The following is a 10,004-nucleotide window of genomic DNA, read 5'->3' as shown; positions in this document are numbered from 1 at the left end:
CTTGGTTGTGGATGTGGAAGATGGTTACCAAGGATCAAGCAAAGGAAAGGCCCTGGCGGTATCTCGAACCTATTTCAGCTTTTTATAGTTTTAGGTCCGTTTGTTTTTATGAATAGTATATAAAATCAATCAGTTTTTTAAAAAGGATTGTTCACATTGGGGGCTGGTGCAGTGGCTCAACAAGCTAATCCTCCCCCGGCAAGCACTGTCATTTCAAATGGGCACTAGTTTAAGTCCTGCCTGCTCCACTTTCCATCCAGCTCTCTGCTTATGGCATGGGGAAGCAGCTGAGGCTGGCCCACGTCCTTGGAATCCTCCATCCACATGGGTGACCTGGAAGAAGCTCCTGGCTCCCAGCTCAGCTCTGCTGTTGTGGTCATTTGCAGAGTGAAGGAGCCGCTGGAAGAGTTTTCTGTCTCTCCTCTCTGTAAATCTGCCTTTCCACTAAAAATAAATAAATCTTCCAAATATTGTTTACTTTTGTTTATTATTTTCCAGGCATCTTTGAAAAATACAATTTCTCTTATTTAAAAGGCAGACAGACACACATACAAATAGAGATAGAGCAACAGAGAGAGGGAGAGAGATTTTCTGTCTACTGATTCATTCTGGAAATGTCCATGGTGCCAAATACGGGTTGTACCAAAGTCCGGAGCCCAGAACTCGGATCAAATCTCCTGTATGTGCATCCCAGGAAGCTAGGTTGGAAGTGGAGTAGCCGAGATTCAACCAGGCACCCACATATGGGATGCAGGCCTCCCAAACATGGATTAACTCTGTGCCAAACCCCTACCTCTACATGGTTGGCTATGTGTTTGCTTTTCTCTTTAATGCTTTCTCTTTTTAAAGAAAATTGTATATTGGCAAGGAGATGCTCGGCTCTCCTGGTTCACTCTCAAAGGGTTTGCAGCAAATCAGAGCTGGAGGCTGAAACTTGGCTGAACCAAGTTTCCCACATGCATGGCAGGAACTGAGATACTGGATTCATCCCCTGCTTCCTCCCAGGAGCTGAGGTAAACGAGACCTCACTCTGACACTGTCGCTTTGCCTTTCAAACTAAATACATCAGCAAATAAATACAATTGTAAAAGTCCATTTCTGGGTGGGCATTGCAGCTCCCTGGGTTAAGCCACTGCTCGGGGCGCTGACATTCCATCCCAGGGAGTCTGAGCTCCAGCGGCTGGAGCAGTTCTCCGCCGAAGAACATGTAACAGGATGAGTGACAAAGGACTCGTGGCATATTTGGATGTAGAACACTGTGCAGTCACTGTAAGGTTGAAATAGACAAAGGCGTTCTGACGTGAAACACTGCTTAAGATGTACTGAGAGTTTTCCAAAGCATGCCCTAAGCTCCTCTGTGCAGAAGAGACACATGTGCACGGGAGAAACACACAGAAAAAAGAAGGCTGTGACTCAAGCTGTAACCATGGTGGCTACCACGGAGCAGAGAACTAGCCAAGGAAATGGAGCGAACAGGAACCTCAATAGGTTCCTTTGTGAATTTTTGTATTGCTTGAGCCATTTGCCATAATAACTCATTTATGTGTCATTTTAAAAAGAGAGAGGAAAAAAAATAGCATGGAAACCAGCAAAATGTTGACAGATGGTTTGTCAGAACTCCCAGGAAAAAAAAAATGCAAGCAATGAAAAAACAACAGAGGGAGAAAATATCAGGTCAATATCCTCAGCTAATTAAACCCAAGAAAGAAAAGGAGTAGAGAGGCAGGCGGACGGCCCAAGTCATCAGGATCTAAACCTCGAGGAGATCAGCAAGCTCCGAGGGCTGTTCACTGCGAGCACAGCCCATTACATCTGTGATTTATGAAGATCATTTTGTCAAAATCGGAACATCACGATCTTTCCACGGCTCTGTTTCAGAGAGGCTTCAAGGCATCGTTTTATTTCAACACCCAGGAGGAAACAATCACGAGCCAAGAAAGATTTAAATATCCTAGGAGACAAGGGTTTTGCTTGCCAACTCTCAGGGAGCCGCGATTTACTTGTCATGATGAACCAAGATGCTGAGCAGAGAACAGACTTTAACAAGAAGGCAGGGGCCGAGCAGAGAGACATCTGAAAGTCAGCTGTTTTTAATTCAAGAGTTGCTTTTTATACTTTTTTCAATTAAAAATTTTTTAAATAAAAAATGTATTTTTATAGTGTGGTTCTTCATATAAAACAAATTAAACTTAGCAGCCTCTCTAATGTGCCTGTCAGTCTCACTGAGTGTTCTGCTTCTTGCAGCGTGCTCAGTGGTTTATAAACATGCCACACATCATCTCGGGTGGCCCTCACACGACGCTAACCTGGCACTACTGATCCTATTTTGTAAGAAACCAAACTTACTGAGCTATAAGGAATTGCTTCAACAGTGTCGCCTGAGGGGCTGGTGTTTGTGATGTAGTGGGCTTAACCACTTCATCTGACTCTGGGTCCCACTTGGGTCCCATCAGCTCTGCTTCTGATCCATCTCCACAGGAAAGCAACAGAGGATGTTCAAATATCCAGGTCCCTGCCACCCACATGGGGGACTCAGGTGGACCTCCTGCTTCCTGGCTTTAGCCTGGGCGTAGCCTGGCCTAGCTTCTCTGTCAATTGCTCTTCAAATAAATCAATACATCTGAAAAAAAAAAATCATCAAGGACACACAAGGGAATGCCATAGCTGGGATACACACTGTAGACACGGGTTAACGTATCTGACCGTTCCTTCAATAATATGAGAACACTTGAAAAAAATGTGTAGAGAAAGGAATGAGGAGGCAAGTCAGTTGTGATACAAACACTTTTGAAATCTGTGAGCCTCAGAACAGGCCTGGGGAGCTAGACCTGAATGCTTCTAGAAGGTACCATCAAACAGAAGAACTCTACCCTTAGGGAGCAGCTGCATACTGTTGCAAAGTTAACACCATGCATACTAATACATATGATCGATAGTACAATCAGAAAATGCATAAAATACAGAGTTAACTTAAAAAAAGTTCACGCCATTCCTTACATGGAACACAATCAGCTGTTGGAGAACCGCAGGACACTGTCGTAGGTTTCTGTTCTATACGCACGTGTGCACAAGGGTGACCAATGGAACCCTTCTTTTCTCACTTAGCACCATCTCATAGCTTCTTCATACGCCAGCAGAGGGATACACAATGTTTATGTGTCAAATCCCTTGCTATTGAGCACATGAGTGGTTTTCGATCTCCCACATGTAAATACTGGAGTGATGTTAATATCTTTCCATCATCTATAAAATGTTCTGTTGTGTTGCGAAGCCTTCACTTACTTAGCCATCTAACTCACATTTGCTATTTTGATTTTTCCTTCTCTTTAACTTTTGTTATTGCAGCAGTGTTGAAACAAATATTACTTATATCTTTTTATGTCTGTTATGAGGTGGAGTGCTATGGAACATTTTCTGCAGACAGCCAGATTCTATAGTTTGTGTCTGTATTCCCTCGGTCCATCTCAGTATTTCTACATCAATGATAAACAAGGAATGCTTTCTTAAATTACCGCCAAATTGCTGTCAAACCAATGGGAGCTGCTGTATTTTTAATTGGTTTGATGACAAATGAAGTTGCACCTTTAAATACTCTGTAATGGCCATTCGTTTTTCATAGAAAACTTTTGCAACCCTTTTGAAGACTGAATAGAACAAAGTCCTCTAGAAGCTTAGAAAAAATGCTCCCTGCAAGGAGGGCTTGCTTCTGTTTGCTGACAAGCTGGTAACTGGTAACACAAGCTTTTGGCTTCAACTCCCAGCAGCCCTTCATTATTTAAGTGATGGGATGGAAGCTCTCTGATGTCAGAAACAGAGCCGTGGTCATCTTCCCGTGTGCTATTTCCTCCCCAATCTCCATCAAAGTTCATCCCAGGGCTCGGCTCCACGTGTTATACGTTTTCCCCTCATGTCTGAGTGTATTCTTCTAATTTCTGTAAGTCAAGAAGACACTGGACATCAGAAGTCTCTACAAGAATTACTTTGCAGGGCTTAGTACTATGGTTCAATTGGCTAATCCTCCCCCTTCAGGCACCAGGATCCCATCAGGCCACTGGTTCATGTCCCAGCTGCTCCACTTCCCAGCCAGCTCCCTGCTTGTGACCTGGGAAAACAGCCAAGGATGACCCAAAGCTTTAGGACCCTGCACCTGCGTGGGAGACCCGCAAGAAGCTCCAGTCTCCTGGATTTAGATCGGCTTAGCTATAGCCATTGAGGCCATTCGAGGAGTAAACCAGTGGATGGAAAATCCTTCTATCCACCTCTCCTTCTCTCCATAAATCTGCCTTTCCAATAAAGATAAATAAAATAATTAGTTTGTAAAAATAATTAGAGGAAGGTAGATGGTACATTTCATATTTCTTTGCTAGTGGTTGGTAAAAGATAGGAAACTATAAGTCTCAAATAATAATGTTGTTTATTTGGATGAGATCACAAAAATTATTTTAGTAAAAATCTAACTCTTTTGTAACTCATCAAAAAATGTTTCTTTTTAATTTTTTTTGAAAGGCATAAAGTGAAGGAAGATCGCTCTCCAAGTGCCTGCAACACTTGGGGCTTGGCCAGCCGAAAGCCAGGAGCCCAGAACCCAGTCCAGGTCTTCGTGGGGACAGTAGCGACCTAAGCACTTGAGGCCTTCCAATTTCCTTTAGTAGGAAGTGGCCAGCCAGGGTGCCATAAATCAGAGCATGGCGGTATTCCTAGAAGGAGAGATTTGGATGCAGACGTTGCAATGTGTGGTGGAAGGATCATGAGCAGACAGGAGGCAAAGAAGGCCAGCTGTAAGAATGGACGACAGAGAGATCCACACGGCAAGCAGCTAAGCCTTCTGCCCCTCTCAAACTTGGGGTCATGTACTCTGAACTTCACAACCCAGTGCAGCTGTGTGACCGTGGAATCCTCTAGCTTCCCTGCTCCTCGGTTTTCTCTCCTGTCAAATGGGCACAACGCTGTGACTGAATGAGAACACCTGTTCCGTTCCTGGAGAAGAGGCAGTCAAAGCACCCAGCATGTCTGCTCTCCAGCTCCCGGCTGCAGCGTCCTGGTTAGGCCGACTGCCTTTGGGCACAGCAACGAGCCCACTTCTGTGGGACGGCCACCAGGCCACCACGAGGTGACAGCCAAGGCAGGGGAGCTGAGGTCTCACCCTCCCAAGCCCTCTGTCTTGGCACGTTTGGGTGCATCGACTTCCCAGCCCAGTGCTATCCAGATCTCACTCGCTTCACTTCCGGAGCTCACTAAAAGGGATGCAAACCTCTATCCCCAAGAGTTTAGCTAGAAACTCTCAGGAGGTTTCACTTGGATGAAACCCAGTGGGCAGCCTCCTTACCAACAGAGGAGCAGCTCCCCTCAGAGGCCTGCGTGAGAACTGCACCTCGAAACGCAAGTGTGCCGAGGGGGAATTTACAGTCAACTTGAGTAGAAGCTTCCTGATAACCCGTCGTGCACATGTGGTCAAGATGCGCATCCCTGCCACAGTAACACTGCCTGCTCCTAAGGGGTAACCACCGCGGTGTGCAGAGGGCTTGGGGTGGACAAAAGGAGGACACCAATGAGGTCAAGACAACTTCATCCCAAAATTCACCCCTGGCAGAATTCTAACTGGATAAAGCATTCTGATTAGCTCTTGCAGGAAGAATAGAGCATCGGAAGCACGATCAAGGCTTTGGCACTGTGGCACAGCCAGCTGAGACACATTCTGGGACCCCAACAACTCGCATCACAGTGCTACACAGAGTGCCAACTGCTCGTACCCAGCTCCCTGCTAACGAGCCTGCGGAGTGGCAGACGCGGGTTCCAGGATCTGATTCTCTGTCACCCCCCAGGACACCTGCGTGGGGTTCCTGCCCCAGCTTCAACTTGGCTCAGATATGGCTGTTGCAGTCATTTAGCAACGGATGCAAAATCCATCCCTCTCTGTCAGAATGAATAAAACATAAGCATATAAATTTTAAAAATACAAAGAGACAAAGCTAGCACAGGTAACAAAAGAACTAAATATGAATGTATCCATGAGAAACACTTCTGTGCTTTTGAGAAGGAAAGAAAAACGGAGGCGAGGAGAAAGGTTAACCCCACAATAAAACATAAGGCCCTATGCTCTTGCTCAGGTGCTCAGAAAGTTCCAGTCTCCACAAGCCTCAGTTCAGTGAGAGCAGGGCGGGGACCCCAGCCACTGAGAGTCCCTGTGCTTCAGTGAGGGGAGTGCGGGGGGACCCCAGCAGCCAAGGGTCCCTGTGCTTCAGTGAGGGGATGGATAAAAGACTTAAATATATGACCCCAAACCATGAAATATGGGAAGGAAACACAGAAAAATGATTCACAACTGTGACCTGGGCAAAGATTTGGATAAGATGTCAAAACACAACCAGGGCCCAGTGGCTAAAGTCCTCACCTTGAACATGCCAGGATCCCATATGGGCATGGGTTCTAATCCTGGCAGTTCCACTTCCCATCCAGCTCCCTGCTTGTGGCCTTACAGCCCAAAGCCTTGGGACCCTGTACCTGAGTGGGAGACCTGGAGGAAGCTCCAGGCTCCTGGCTTCGGATCAGCTCAGCTCTAGCCATTGCAGCCATTTGGGGAATGAATCAGTGGATAGAAGATCTTCCTCTCTGTCTCTCCTCCTTACTGTATCTGACTTTCCAATAAAAACAAAGCAAAACAAAATACCAACTGGCATATTTTGGATAACCTTATGTAATATATTTAAGGCTTTCAAAATATAGTAATAACATTTTATATCCTGACTATATTTGGGGGTTTTTTGTGTTTTTTAAAGATTTATTTATTTTTATAGATAGATTTGTACAAGACAGAAGGAGAGACACAAAAAGAAAGATCTTCCATCTACTGGTTCACTCTACAAATGGCCAGAGATGATCTGAAGCCAGGAGCCAGGAGCTTCTTCTAGGTCTCCCACACAGGTGCAGGGTCCCAAGATTTTGGGCCATTCATTCTCCACTGCTACTCAAGCCACAAGCACGACACTGGATCAGAAGCCGAGCAGCCAGCCCACACACTGGTGCCCACATTGGATGCCAGAGCTTGCAGGTGGAGGCTTAGCCATATGAGCCACCGTGCCAGCCCCAATGGACTATATTTCCCACTAAGTTTAGTCTAGAATCATATACAAGAGTGGTGATTTCTGTTGTTCATTTTATTATGTTCAGGAAAATATTTAAATATTGATGGATTTGAATTATCTACAAAAGTCTTTCCTCAAAATTCAAAAGATCTGTATAAAGTTATAATGAGGTCTTTGAATTTTTAACTATGATTCTTTCTCTTCATACAGTATATTTAATTAAATGTCAACAAAAGCAATGCATGTTTTAGTATGAATAATGCAGCTTTAAAGAAGTTTATTATGAAAATTTTCTGGTAATTAATGCGTTGGATTTTAAAGTAAATAATCCCTTCAAAAAAGATCTCTAAACTCATGTAAGGCGATCTAAAATCCTGAGACCCTGCCAACCACCTCGGAGACACACATGGCGTTCCCTGGTGCTGGCTCCAGCTTGGCTAAGCTCCAGGTGGTATGGGCATTGGGGGAGTATACCAGTAGATGGAAACCAACTCCTCTCTCACTCTCTTCTCTCTCTCTCTCTCTCTCACTAGTCTCTTTCAAGTACAATGAATAAATCTTGAATGTACACATCTGGGGCCCGTGCTGTGGTACATCAGGTAAGGCCATGGCCTTGCGTGCCAGCATCGCACATGGCTCCTGGTATGAGGTCCAGCTGCCTCACTTCTGACTCAGTTCCATGTCCAGGGGCCTGGCAAGGGCAGCAGCCGATGACCCATGAGCTTGGGTCCCTCACCTATGCGGGAGGCCCAGGGGAAACTCCTGGCTCCTGACTTGGGTCTGACATGGCCACTTGGAAAGTAAACTAACAGATGGAAAATCCCATCTCTTTCTGCCATTCAGGTACTTAAGTAAAAGCTTTAGAACAAAGAAACAAATAAATAAATACAATTTCTGGAGCCTGATTGGTTCATGGTACAGAAAAAGCACCTTAAATCCCCCCTTAGGTGGATGCTGGATGAGAACAGCCCAAACGGAAGGCTGCAGAAGCGAGCCTTCTCCCGTCTGCCCTTCTCAGCCACCTGGTTCTGACTCCAGGCAAGCCATGACAACCGGAACTGCTCTCCCTAAGTCACAGAACCCTTCCCCAAAGCCAGCCATGAACCTCAGACTACGCAAAAGACTCTGCTTTCTGCGTACGAGCTGGCCATCATGGAAATCTCTGCCCCAGCTGGTCGCAAAGACTCTCCTTCCCAAAAGGGGCCTGTCCCAGGCCCAGAGGAAGCCGCAGCAGAGAGGCCAGAGCGGACGGGCTCTGCCGCCACCCAAGACTACTCCCTGGAGAGCAGGACTTTTTTCTTTTTTAAGAAAAGATTTATTTGCTTTTCTTGGAAAGGCATATTACAGAGAGAAAGATCCTCCATCCACTAGTTCATTCCCCAAGTGGCTGTAGTAGCCAGAACTGGGCCAATCTGAAGCCAGGAGCCAGGAGCCTCCTCTAGGTCTCCCATGTGGGTGCAGGGTCCCAAGGCTTTGGGCCATCCTTGACTGCTTTCCCAGGCCACAGGCAGGGAGCTGGATGGGAAGCAGGGCTGCGGGGATTAGAAGTGGCGCCCATATGGGATCCTGGCCTGCTAGGAGAGGATCTAGCCACTGGGTCCTGTGGCCCTTCCTAAAGCTTGCTGAGTGTGCTCAAATCTTTGTTACTGAAGACTTCCACATTGTGTCAACTCTGATGTCACGCCTTCCCTCAGCTCAGTGTCTTCACTGAGGACTAAGAGCTGGGACCATGGGCAGGGAAGGCATAACATCCTTCACCCCCACCTACAGGGAGAATCTAAGAACTTTAGCCCTAGATGACTCATTAATAAATACAGTGTCATGAGTTTTCTTAGGTGCCTAATCATGATGTGGTTATACAGGAAAATATCCTTAACTTTAGGTGATGAAGCATCAAGTTTTAGATGGTCCTCAACATACTTTTAAAGGTTCAATAAAAAAAAAAAAATCGGGCCCAGTGCGGTGGCGCAGTGGTTAAGGTCCTCGCCTTGCACGCCCGGGATCCCATATGCGTGCTGGTTCTAATCCCGGCAGCCCCGCTTCCCTTCCCATCCAGCTCCCTGCCTGTGGCCCAGGAAAGCAGTCGAGGACGGCCCAAAGCTTTGGGACCCTGCACCCACGTGGGAGACCCGGAAGAGGCTCCTGGCTTCAGATTGGCATAGCATCAGCCGTTGCGGCTCACTTGGGGAGTGAATCAACGGATGGAAGATCTTCCTCTCTGTCTCTCCTCTCTGTATATCCGCCTTTTCAATAAAAAAATAATAAAAATTAAATCTTTAAAAAAAAAATCGTGGGGGGTGAGAGAGCAGTGTGGTGGCTCCGTAGGCTCATCCTCTGCCCGCAGTGCCGGCATGCCCCATGGGCTCCGGTTTGAGTCCAGGCTGCTCCACTTCTGATGCAGCTTGTGGCTGGGAGAGAAGTGGAGGATGACCTGAGTCCTTGGGGATCCTGGAAAAGTTCCAGGCTCCTGGCTTCAGATGAGCTCAGTTCTAGCTCTTGGGTCCACTGGGGGGAGTGAACCAGCAGATTTTTTAAGTTTTTTTTCAAATAAAAATAAACCTAAAAAAAACTATGGACACACGGGACAATTGTGACATAACAACTGCTACAGCATACACGGATTTCATTGTTCTCATCCTTTACCAATGCCACAGCATGGAAAGATTTCAAAGTAAAACATGGAGTGGAAACACAAGTCTAGAAAAGACTCAAAAAACAGTTATTAGACTGAGGAGAGCTTAACACCGTTGTATCACACCAAGTTTGTAAAATCGGAGAGCTTTCATCTCTCCAGCATCACACATATACACAACGTCCAGTTAAGCATTTTAAAACTACGAAAGTATCTGTATGTGCCCCTCGGTATCAGGTTGTCTGGGACTGCTAGCAAGAGAAAATTTCACCTTCCTTGCTTGTTGCTGT

The sequence above is a fragment of the Ochotona curzoniae genome, unplaced genomic scaffold (assembly GCF_017591425.1).
Source record: "Ochotona curzoniae isolate NIBS_2020 unplaced genomic scaffold, NIBS_Ocur_1.0 contig_21, whole genome shotgun sequence".
Taxonomy (NCBI): Eukaryota; Metazoa; Chordata; class Mammalia; order Lagomorpha; family Ochotonidae; genus Ochotona; species Ochotona curzoniae.
Note: the sequence above shows the minus strand (reverse complement) of the source record.